This window comes from Rhincodon typus, chromosome 38 (genome assembly GCF_021869965.1).
Source record: "Rhincodon typus isolate 14 chromosome 38, sRhiTyp1.1, whole genome shotgun sequence".
Taxonomy (NCBI): Eukaryota; Metazoa; Chordata; class Chondrichthyes; order Orectolobiformes; family Rhincodontidae; genus Rhincodon; species Rhincodon typus.
Window position 1 is genome coordinate 10,351,835 of NC_063369.1, and position 12,911 is coordinate 10,364,745.

General features: G+C 43.6%; 1 long non-coding RNA gene and 1 other non-coding gene across 2 annotated transcripts in view; both read right to left on the bottom strand.

The window, feature by feature from the left end:
* Window positions 1-12,911, bottom strand: part of LOC125487241 — an 84,414-nt gene that overhangs the window by 31,624 nt on the left and 39,879 nt on the right. The window lies entirely within an intron of this gene.
* LOC125487269 lies at window positions 203-319 on the bottom strand. Its single transcript, XR_007265763.1, has one exon. It is a non-coding gene; the product is annotated as a U5 spliceosomal RNA (small nuclear RNA).

The window sequence follows — 12,911 nt, forward strand, 5'->3', positions numbered from 1 at the left end:
GAAACGTCAGCTTTCCTGCTCCTCTGATGCTGCTTGGCCTGCTGTGTACATCCAGCTCTACACCTTGTTATCTCTGCTCAAGAGTAATTAAGGATGGGCAACAAAACTGAATTCCTCCACAAAAATGCCTTCACACTAACCATGTATACAAGCACAGAAGTTGTTCAAATAACACTAAATTGCTTCTTACAATATATAATAAAGCCCCTCAATAGTAGGGCAACAAAAACAAATTGCTCAAAACTCTGAGAACTCCTCTCCACTGAAATCTTTAGTAAAATGCAAACAATTTAGACAATCAGATAAGAAACCAGAGCACACCACAAAAATTAGCAGCTCCTCCTATCCAACAGGCGACATCCTCTTTAACATTGTACTGACTACGAGGAACAACATTCAGGGAGCATATACAGCCACAGATTAGTACAACATGAGGAGCAATAACTACAATACGTATTCTGCCCCTCTCAAAACCACCGCAATATCTGGACTGTTATTGTTTCTTTACAAAACACAATGCAGAATGTTAAGTATATGTAAATGAGCTCTGAGTTCCCTGCGGTTTGAGATTACTGGTCGTTTACAATTCTGTCTAGTACACGTTTACTTTGCATCAGCACTCTCTTTCTGTGTTTAAACTGTCAGGTGGACGCTTATACAGAATCATAATCCCTACAGTTTGGAAGCAGGCCATTCAGCCCATTGATTCCACACTGACCCCTCTGAAGAGCATCCCACCCAGACCCATCCCCCTACTCCATCCCTGTAGCCCTGTATTTCCCATGGCTAACCCACCTAGCCGACATATCCCTGGACACTATGGGCAATTTAGCATGGCCAGTCCACCCTAACCTGCACATCTGTTCACATCAGGGCAGTGAGTAATGTAGGTCTGTTCAGTTATCAGACTAAGCCGTTGCTTCAATGTCTGTAAATAGTGTCCAACATGGGTAAGAAAAGATATTTGGTTTTTGCACCTGCAGGGCATGTCAAATTCCAATGTTTGTTTTTTTTTTCTCATATGCAAAGACTGTATGGAAGTGCTTTAGTTGTGTGTATGTACATAAAGATTTTTTTTATGAATAAAATATATTTTTGCAATGAAAAGATCCAGAGTCAGACACAGCCCAAGTGGGTATGTTGTTCAGGCAATTTGGAGGCAGTGTGGGAATTCAGTGCGGAGGGAAAGAGGTGTTCTTTGCATTTTTTTTATCAGTCTTACAGGTTTTTTTGACAGGATAAATTGAAGCCAAGGAACAGGGGTCCAGCACATAACAGTAACATCACAAGGAAATGGTACATTCAGTGATAGCTACTAATTGGCTATCTATTACAGGTTACTTTCAGATTGAGGGTAAGTAGGAGAAATATTGATAGGCCACGAATAAAAAAAAACAAATTTTTAAAAATCAAATTAAGAACCAAGTAATTAAAAGAGAGATGCTAGGCCAAGATGATGTGTTGCACCTGCATTGTGGTTCATTTGTGACTACATATGCAGCAAGTGTTGGTTACTTGAGGAACTCCAGCTCAGATTTGATGAGCTAGAGTGTGAGCTTTGAGCACTGCAAGACATCAGGGAGGGGGAGAGTTACCTGCATGCTGCATTTCAGGAGGCAGTCACACCACTTAGATTACCTACCTCGAATTCGATCAGGGGCAGGAGGTTTGTGACTATGAGTGAGGCAGGCAGAGTGATCCAGGAGTAAGTGTGAATGAACCTCAGCCCTTGAGTTTGTCTAAAAGGTTTGAGATTCTTACTGTGTGTGGGTGATTGTGTGGGCTGTCAGAGGATGACCATAAGAAATACAGGGAGCCACGAGAGGGGTGAGAACAGGGAAATGTATTTGTTATGAGGATGCTATAGTCAGGGGAATAGACAGTGTTCTCTAAGGCCAGGATCAAGGGTCCTGAAGGCTATATTGCCTGCCTGGTGCATGTGTTCGGGATATCTCACCTGGGCTGCAGAAGTACTTGGAGTGGAAAGGGAAAGATCTAGTTATCATGGTCCATGTAGGTACCAATGATACAGGTAGAAAGAGGAAAGAGATTCCGCTGAGGAAATATGAGCAGCTAGGGGCTAAATTACAAAGCAAAAACAAAAAAGGTAATAATCTCTGGATTACTAGGATCGGTGCTGGGTCCACTGCTTTTCATCATTTATATGAATGATTGCAGTCAATGCAAGGACTGGTAGAGTTGCAGATAATGAGAAGGATTGTCAGAGGTTACAGCAGGATATAGATCAGTTGGAAGCATGGGCACAAAAATGGCAGATGGAGTTTAATCTGGACAAATGTGAGGTGATGCATTTTGGAAGGTCAAGTACAGGTGGGAATTATACAGCGAATGGCAGAACCTTTAGGAGTATTGATACACAGAGGGATCTGGGTATGTAGGTCCACAGATCACTGAAGGTGGCAGTGCAGACAGAAAAGTTTGTAAAAAAGGCCTATGGCATGCTTGCCTTCACTGGAAAGGGCATTGAGTATAAGGATAGAGAAGTTATGCTGCAGCTTTGTAGAACTTTAGTTAGGCCACATTTGGAATTTTGTGTACAGTTCTGGTCATCACACTACCAGAAGGATGTGGATGCTTTGGAGAGGGTACAGAAAAGGTTTACCAGGATGTTGCCTGGTATGGGGGATTTTAGCTATGTACAAAGTTTGGATAGACTGGGTTTGTTTTCACTGGAACGCAGGATGTTAAGGGCGACCTGATAGAAGTTTATAAGATTGTGAATGGCATGGATAGAGTGGAAAGTATGAGGCTTTTTCCTGGGGTGGAGGAGTCAATTACAAGGGGACACAGGTTCAAGGTGTGAGGGGGTAAGTTTAAAAGAGATGCGTGAGGCACATTTTTCACACAAAGGGTGGTGAGTGCCTGGAACGCGCTGCCAGAGGAGGTGGTGGAAGCAGACACAATAGCAACATTCAAGAAACACCTGGACAAATACATGAATAGGAAGGGAATAGAGGGATACAGATCCTGTAAGTGAAGACAGTTTTAATATGGAAGGGTGAGATGTGTCAGCGTAGGCTTGGAGGGCCGAAGGGCCTGTTCCTGTGCTGTATTGTTCTTTGTTCGCTTTGTTCTATTTTGATGTGAACATTAGTGGTATGGTTAATAAGTTTGCAGCTGACACCAAAATTGGAGGTGTAGTGGACAGCAAAGGGGGTTACCTCGGAATACAACAGGACATTGAACAGATGGGCCAATGGGCTGAGGAGTGGCAGGTGGAGTTTAATTTAGATAAATGCGAGGTCCTGGGGAACGTTGCTGAACAAAGAGACTTCGGAGTGCAGGTTCATTGTTTTTGAAAGTCGAGTCCCAGGTAGACAGGATAGTGAAGAAGGCATTTGGTATGCTTGTCTTTATTGGTCAGTGCATTGGGTATAGGAGTATGGAAGTGATGTTGTGACTGTACAGACACTGGTTAGGCCACTTTTGGAATACTATGTGCAGTTCTGGTCTCCCTGCTATAGGAAGGAGGTTGTGAAACTTGAAAGCATTCAGAAAAGTTTCACAAGGAAGTTGCCAGGGTTGGAGGGTTTGAGCTATAGGGAGAGGCTAAATAGCCTGGGGTTATTTTCCCTGGAGCATTGGAGGCTGAGGGGTGACCTTATAGAGGTTTATAAAGTTAGGTGGAGCATGGAAAAGGTGATTAGCCAAGGTCTTTTCCCTGGGGTGGGGGAGTCCAAGACTAGATGGCTTGGGTTTAAGTGAGAGGGGAAAGATTTAAAAGGGACCTAAGGGGCAACTTTTTCAGGCAGAGGGTGGTGCGTGTATGGATTTAGCTGCAGAGGAAGTGATGGAGGCTGATACAATTGCAACATTTAAGGGGCATCTGGATGGGTATATGAATAGGAAGGATTTAGAGGGACATGGGCCAAATGCTGATAAATGGGACCAAATTAATTTCGGATATCTGGTCTGCATGGACGAGTTGGACTGAAGGGTCTGTTTCCATGCTGTACATCTCTAAGACTCCATGACTACTACCTGAGACACAAGCAAATTAGCACAGGTTCAACAAGATTAAAGAAGTAAACATGTGGCTCAAAGATTGATGTCAGAGAAATGGGTTTGAATTCATGGCACAATGAATTCACCAGCACTGGGAATGGAGGGAGCTGTTCCGAATCATGCTGGGACCAGTGTCCTGGTGAATTGCATCACTAGGGCTGTGGATTGGACTTTAAACTAAATAGTTGGGGGGGTGGGGGGGGGGGGGGGTGGTTAGATTTGATTGCATGGATAATTATGGAAAAAGTTATAGGTGGGAAGGGCTCAGCAAAGGTTAGCGTTCCAAGAACATGTAATAGGACAGGGGAAGAGTCATGAATCTAACTCAGGTACAGAAGAAAAGTGGGCAACTGTGAGAAGGGGGCCAGTTAACACAGGAATGAGGGTGTCATACTTAAATGCACACAGTATGTGGAACAAGGTAAATTAGTTTGTAGCACAGATTGAAATCGGCAGGTACGATGCTGTGGGTATCACAGAAATATGGCTGCAAGGGGATCAGGGCTGGGGACTAAATATCCAAGGGTACACGTCTATTGAAAGGACAGGCAGATGGGCAGAGGGGCTGGGGTTGTCTTGTTGGTTAGAAATTAAATTAAATAAATAGCATGAAGTGATATCGACTCAGAAGGCATAGAGTCTGTGTCGGCAGAGTTGAGGAACCACAAAGGAAAAAAAAACCTGATGGGACTTGTGTACAGGCCCTCAGCAGTAGTCAGGGTATGGGTAAGAAAATAAATCAGGAAATAGAAAAGGCAGGTGAGAAAGGCACTATTATCTTGGGAGACTTCCATATTCAGGTGGATTAAGAAAATCAGGTTGGAATTCAAGAAAAGGGACTTGTGGAATGTATACAAGATGGTTTTATTTGGAGCAGTTTGTGGTAGACCCCACTAGGGAACAGGCAATTCTGGATTTGGAGATGTGCAATGATACAGACTTGAAAAGGAAGCTGAAGGTAAAGAAACCCCTCAGGGGCAAAAGATCATAATTTGATAGAATTCACCCTGCAGTTTGAGAAGGAGAGCTGGAATCAGATGTAACATACATTACAATTGAGAAAAGGCAACTGCAAAGACATGAGGAATGAGCTGGCCAGATTTGATTGGAAGGGGAGCTGAGCAGGGAAGACGGTGGAGCTGTAATGACAGGAGATTCTGGAGATAATTTGGGAGGCACAGCAGAAATTCATTCCAAGGAAGAAGAAACATATTAAGGGGAGGATGAGACAACCATGGCTGACAGGGGACATCAGAGACAGGATAAAAGCAAAATAAAAAGCAGACAATGTGGTGAAGATTAGTGGAGAGCCAGAGGGTTGGGAAGTTGTTAAAAACCAGTACAGGATAACTGAAAAAACAGTAAGGGGAGAGAAGATGAGAGTAATCTAGTTAGTAACATAACAGAAGATTGCAAAAGTGTGTTAGGTAGTTTTTATTGGCATTGACTGACTGGCAGAAGGCCAAGAGTAGGGATAAAGGGGTCTTTTTCAGGATGTCAGCCAGTGACAAGTGGAGTTCCACAGGGGTCAGTGTCGGGATCACAACTGTTCACATTACACATTAACATTAACAACTATTCACATCATACACCATCTGTAGAGAGAGAAGCAGAATTAAAGTTTCAGTTCTGAAGAGCTCATGGTGTTTTGAAGAAGGGTCACTGGACTTCAAAACATTAACCTTCTCTCCACAGAGGCTTCCAGACCTGCTGAGTTTCTCCAGCAATTCCTGCCTTTGTTTGTTTCCTGTAATTGGGGTAGATTAGAGACACTCGGCATCATGGGTAGTTTCACTGTGCACCAGGAGGCTGTCATTGTTCAATCAAAATGCAGAGTAGGGCAGATGTTGGTAAACTGAGACAAAAACAGATGATGCTGATGGGGGGAAAAGAACTCAGCAGGTTTAAGACCACTCTTACAAAGTAATCATACCTGTTTCTTAAAGCTTAATTTGGTGCACCTTCTAGAATTATATTTTTTGTATTTCTTTTCATACATTTTACAATGTATGTCACTGTGGGCATTAACAATTTGAACTGAAAGACTCTTAACCATGGCTAACAAAGAAAGTTCATGATGGCATCAAATAGAAAGAAAAAGTGCATGATTTTGCAAAGCTGAGTGACAAATCAGGAGATTGGACAGACTATATGAGCATAAAAAATATGAGCAGGAGTGAGCCATTGAGCCCCTTGAGCCTGCTCCGCCATTTAATGTGATCATGGTTAATCTCATCTTGTCCTCAACTCCACTTTACTGCCCACTCTCCATAACCCTTTAATCCATTACTAATTAACAATCTGTCTACCTCTTCCTTAAATTTACTGAATGGCCCAGCCTCCACCGCACTCTGGGATAGTGAATTCCACAGATTCACAACCATTTGGGACAAGTAATTCCTCTTCATCTCTGTTTCACATCTTCTAGCTTTTATCTTAGTGGAGTTGTGGTACTTGAAAACTTTTATGGCAGAGGTAGATAGATTCTTGACTTACAAGTGAGTAAATTGGCATTGGAGGTTAGGTAGGAGAGTGGAGCTTCGGCCACAATCAGATCAAAGTCATGGTCTTATGGTCCTTTGCAAAGGATGCCTGGAGAAAGATGCAGTGGATTTTGTCAAGGTTCATCCCAAACAGCTCCATGACACAGGACTCTGTGCTCTACGGTTTGTTCCCTGGGACATACACAGAGACAAACATCGACTGTGCCTGGAGGGCCATCAACTCGGTGAAAGACTCTCTTTGGTCTGCCCGAAACTTATTGGTCTTCCAGAGCAAGGAGTTGACCTCGACTGAGTGTTGCAGACTGGCACATTCCAAGGTCTGGGACTACATGCTGAGGGACGCAGTAAAGCTTGGGGCAGCTACTGCCAAGGTGCAGTGGGGAAAGACCACCGTCTGAGGTCTTCCTGCTGAAGGTAAATGGGGTCCGTTCAGTTGTTGGACCGTCCCAGTATCTTAATTATATGTAAATGTAATCTTGCACAAGTAAGAAATAGTTTTGGTTTGTTTGCTGGATAGAGTCAAATTCAACTGTTTGTTTGTTCCTTCTTGTGCTACTTTACAGAACTGAACTGCTTCAATGACAATGCATGTACATAAATACATTTTTACGAATAAAGTATATTTTTGAAATAAATGAAAAAATGACAGAGCAGGCTCAAAGGGGCTGAATGACCCACTTCTGCTCCGAGTTCATTTATTTGTATGGTCATGTTAGAAAGCTTCCAAGAATGCAGAAATATATACTGCAGTTGAAGTTAAATTGTAACAATAATTTTCTCTGTCTTTAACTTTGCCTTTATAATCTGTGCCCCCATTTATAAAGCCCAGGTATCTATGTGCCTAATGAACTGTAACCTTCCAGGCTAATGTCAATGTCAGATACATTGGACAACAACAGTCATTCAGCTGCATTGTATCTGAAGCATAACGGGACATAATGATATGCCATACTATATATTATATATATGTATGCATATAAATCTAGTGATTCTTCTACCATTTTGGAGGAGAAGGCAAGTTTAGACAAATTCAGCTTTCATTTACTGAGCGTTTGGATTTATAGCTCCAAGCTCATCAAAACCCAAGGCTTGAAATATTGATGCTGTAACATCACAGATGAGGCCAGATCAATCACTGGTGGATATCTCTCCTCATCAAACTGTGAAGGGGCTGACAACCCCTGCAGGCTCACATCACAGATGAGTTAACTTCAGCTGGATAAAGCAGGCATTAGATCACATAATACAAGTACAGGTGTCTAGCTCTGCTTCAAGGCACTTAATTCAATCTCAAAGGGTTCTCAATGCTTTATTCCTACCGTTCAGAATGTAGTTAAAGATATTTGATTGAGTTATTGCCATCTGCTTCACTGCCTCCCATCTATTACGTGTCGACGATGGTCTGGATTGGACGGCCTCATGTTCCACCTGTGGGGCAGGAGGCCACATCATGTCTGGGCCAGCCTCAGGTAGCCTGAACTAACCCTAACCCCATCACAGGGTTGTCTACATTTTTCATGGAAGGATGAAAACTGGAACTCTGGTCAGTTACAGGGCTGTGGTCGGCAATGCTTGTTGTCAAACAAGACATGGGTCAACAGTTTCTCGGCTATGAAGTGTATTTGAGTGAGGACTATGGGATTTCAGGTGACTGTAAGTTTTCCTTTAAGGTCCAGTGTCAATAGGAATTTGTTTTCCAGTTGGTGGCATTCTTTGATGAGGATATATTCCCTGCAGGCTTCAGAATAGAATAGTAATTTATTGTCACTTACAGTTGCACAAAAACTCCAGTGAAAAATGTTTAAATGGCCAAACTCCAGCGCTTATATTAATAACAGACCTTTGGAAATGCAATGCTCCTTTATTGCTATATGAGGAGTTGGATTAGATGATACTTTCAAGTGCTTTACATGGGTCTTGAACCTAACACCTCCAGCCTCAGAGGTAAAGTGCCACCAAGAGGCCAGCCAACTGGGCAAGGCTCAACATCAAGAAGTAGCTAAAGAAGGATGGTTTAAACTAATGTGACAGAAGGATAGGAACCAGAGCAGTAGGTCAGCAAATGAAATGACTGAGGAAGAATTAGAGACTAAGGCCAGTAAGGCTGAAAGGAAGAACAGGGAGAGGTTACTGAACATGACGGGTCTGGTGTTCTGAAGTGTATTTGTTTTAATGCGAGGAGTATGACAGGTCAGGTAGATGAACTTAGAGCCTGGATTAGTACGTATAACTATGATGTTGCAGCTATTACAGAGACTTGGTTGAGAGAGGGACAAGACTGGCAGCTTAACATTCTATGATTTAGATGTTTAGATGATAGAGAGGGATGTAAAAGAGGTGGGGAAGTTGCATCACTGAATAGGGAGAATATGTACTGAGAGAGGACACCTTGGAAGGTTCATCCAGCAAGGCCATATATGTAGAGCTCAGGAATAGATACGGTGCAGTCACTTTGATTGGGTTGTACTTCAGGCCTCCCAACAGCCGGTGGGTGATAGAGGAACAGATATGTGGACAGATTTTGAAGAAATATAAAAATAGGGTTGTTGTGGTGAGTGTTTCAAATTTGCCCTATATTGACTGGGACTCTATTAGTGTCATTTGTTAGGTGTATCCAGGAGGGTTTCTTGAAGGGACATATAAACAGTTCAACTACGGTAGGGGCCATGATGACCATGAATTTATTGTCGATTGTCAGGAAAAACCCATCTAATGTTCTTTAGGGAAGGAAACGGCCATCCTTACCTGGTCTGGCCTACACGTGACTCCAGACCCACAGCAATGCAATCAACTCTGAACTGCCCTCTGGGCAATTAGGGATGGGCAATAAATGCTGCCTGGCCAGCAACACCCTCATCCCATTAATGAATAAAGAAAAACTAGACCTGGTATTGGGGAATGAGCCTGGCCAAGTGATTGAAGTTTCAGTGGAGGAGCATTTCAGAAACAGTGACCATAATTCTGTAAGTTTTAAGTTACTTATGGATAGGGATCAGAGTAGTCCTTGGGAGAAAGTACTAAATTAGGTAACGGTCAACTACAACAATATTAGGCTGGAACTTGAAAATATAGATTGGAGACAGTTGTTTGAGGGTGAAACAATATCTGTCGTGTGGGAATCTTTTAAAGGCCATTTGATTAGAGTTCCTGTAATGTTCCTGTAAAAATGAAGGATAAGGATGGCAAGATTCAGGAATCTTTTAAAACAAAAAAATTGTGAGCTTATTCAAAAAAGAAAAGGAAGGATATGTAAAGTTTAGGAAACTGAAGACAGGCAGAGCCCTCAAAGAATAGAAAGATAACATGAAAGTCCTGGGCATCACGATTAAGGAAAATCCCAAGATGATTTATAAGTATATAAGGAGCAAGAGAGTAGCCACTCAAGGACAAAGGAGGGAATTTATGCATGGAGCCAGAAGAAGTGGATAAGGTCCTTAACAAAAACTTTGCATCAGTATTCAAAATGGTGGATCGTGAGTCTAAAGAGGGGTATGTTGATATTCTAGGGCATGTCAATATAAAAAAAAAGTACGTGTTGGGTGTTTGGAAAAGCATTAAGGTAGACATGTGAGATAACAAGGTGTAGAGCTGGATGAACGCAGCAGGCCAAGCAGCATCAGAGGAACAGGAAAGCTGACGTTTCGGGTCTAGACCCTTCTTCAGAAAAAGGATCTCCTCCTACTCCTCCCTCCCAAGGTAGACATGTCCCAGAACCTGATGGGATCTGTTGGAGGCACAGAGGGTAATTGCTGGGGCCTTGCACGAAATCTTTGTATCCTCTTTAGTCAAGGAGAGGTCTCAGAGGACTCGAGAATAGTCAATGTTGTTCCTTTGTTTAAGAAGGGCAACAGGGATAATCCAGAAAATTATGGGCCAGTTAACCTTATGTCAGTGGTAGGTAAATTACTGGTGAAGACATGTATGGAATAATATGGAGTTATTAGCGATAGGCGGGCAGCAGGACTTTGTGCGGGGGCAGTCGTCTCACAAATTTGATTGAGTTTTTTTGCGGAAGTGACAAAGATGATTGATGAGGGTAGGATGGTGGATGTTGTCTACATATACTTTAGCAAAGCCTTTGACAAGATTCCTCATGGCATGCTGATACATAAGGTGAAGTCACATGGGAACCACAGTGAGCTGGTAAAATGGATACAGAACTCACTTGGTCATAGAAGACAGAGTAGCAGTGGAAAGGTGTTTCTCCGACTGGAGATCTGTATCCAGCAGTGTTCTGCATGGACCAGTGCTGGGACCCCTGTTGTTTGGATTATGTACAAAAGGTTGGAGGAAAATGTAGGTTGTCTGATTAGTAAGTTGTGTGACACAAAGATGGGGGGAGCGGTAGATAGTGAGCAAGATTCTCAGAGGACACAGCAGGATATAGATATGCTGGAAACCTGGACAGAGAAATGACAGACAGAATTTAATTCAGACAAATGTCAGGTGATGCATTTTGGAAGGTCTCATGCAAGACGGAACTATACAGTAAACGGCGTGACCCTTAGAAGCATTAACATGCAGAGGGATCTAAGTGAACAGGTCCAGAGTTCCCTGAAAGTGGCAACACAAGTGGATAAGGTGGTCAAGAAGGCATAAAGCATGCTTGCCTTCAATGGTCAGGACACTGAGTATAAAAATTGGTAAGTCACATTGCAGAACTTTAGTCAGGCCACATTTGGAATATTGCGTAAAGTTCTGGTTTCCTGATTACCAGAAAAATGTGGAGGCTTTACGGGAAGGGTTTATCAGGATGTTGCCTGGTTTAGATGGTATTAGCTACATGGATAGATTAAACAAACTTGGTTTGTTTTCATTTGAACATCAGAAGCTGATAGAAGTTAATAAAATTATGAGAGGCATGGTTAGAATAGATAGTAGGAGTCTTTTTCTGAGGATAGAAATGTCAATTACTAGCAAACATAGGTTTAAGATAAAAAGGGGGCAAGTTTAAAGGAGATGTGAGAGGCAAGTTTTTTTACGCAGAGAGTGGTAAATGCCTGGGATGGGCTGCCAGAGGAAGTGGTAGAAGCCAATACAATAGCAACGTTTAAGAGGCAACTTTACAGATAGATGAATAGGCAGGGATTAGAGGAATATGGACCACATAGAGGAAAACATTTTTAGTTTGGAGTCATGTGTCGGCACTGGCTTGGGAGACCACTGGACCTGTTCCTGTGCTGTTCGTTCTTTGCTCTTTGCTCAAGGGAAAGAAACTTTACCTCCAATCTAGATGGTAGCAGCACCAGTAAAACACATGCAAGAAAGATTGCAGCTTAGAATCAGTGAAAGAAGGATTACTGGTCCAAAGCAGAGTTTTTAAATCATTCATCCTGACTAGAGTTGGAGAGGAGTGATGGAGCAACCATAAAAATTTAACAGTAGCCATCATTAACGCAATAAACCTACCAAGATAGATAGTAAGAACTGCCGATGCTGGAGTCAGAGATAACACAGTGTGGAGCAGGAGGAACACAGCAGGCCAGGCAGCATCAGAGGAGCAGAAGAGCTGACGTTTCGGGTCGGGACCCTTCCTCAGAAATGTGGGAGGGGGAAGGGAGCTCTGAAACAAAGGCAGGTAGGCAGTGGATTGGTCAGTGAGGTGGGAGGAGCGGATAGGTGGGAGAGAAGATTGACAGGTTGTGTCAGGTCAAGGAGGCAGGGATGAGAGGGAGGGTTGGTCATGGGATGAGGCCGGGGGTGGGGAGATTTTGAAACTGGTAAAGTCCACATTGAGACTATTGGGTTGTAGGCTCCCAAGGCGGAATATGAGGTGCTGCTCCTCCAGTTTGCGGGTGGCATCATTGTGACACTGAAGGAGGCCCAGGATGGACATGTCGTCCGGGGGTGGGAGGGGGAGTTGAAGTGGTTCGCTACTGGAAGGTGAAGTCGTTTGTTGCGAACAGGGCACAGGTGCTCTACAAAGCAGTCTCTGAGCCTCCGCTTGGTCTCATTGATGTTGAGGAGGCCACATCGGGAACAGCGGATGCAATAGACCACATTAGCGGATGTGCAGGTGAACATCTGTCTGATGTGGAAGGTTTTTTTGGGTCCTTGGATGGAGGTGAGGGGGGAGGTGTAGGGGCAGGTATAGCACTTCCTGCGGTTACAAGGAAAGGTGCTGGGGGGTGGTGGGGTTAGTGGGGAGTGTGGACCGGACGAGGGAGTCGCGGAGACAGCGGTCCCTACAAAAAGCAGATGGAGTGGGGAGGGAAATATATCTTTGGTTGTGGGGTCAGGTTGCAGGTGGCGGAAGTGGTCGAGAATGATACGTTGGATGCGGAGGTTGGTGGGGGACAGGTGAGGACAAGGGGGATTCTGTCTTTGTTCTTGTTGCGGGGAGGGGGTGTGAGGGCAGAGGTGCGGGAAACGCAAGAGATG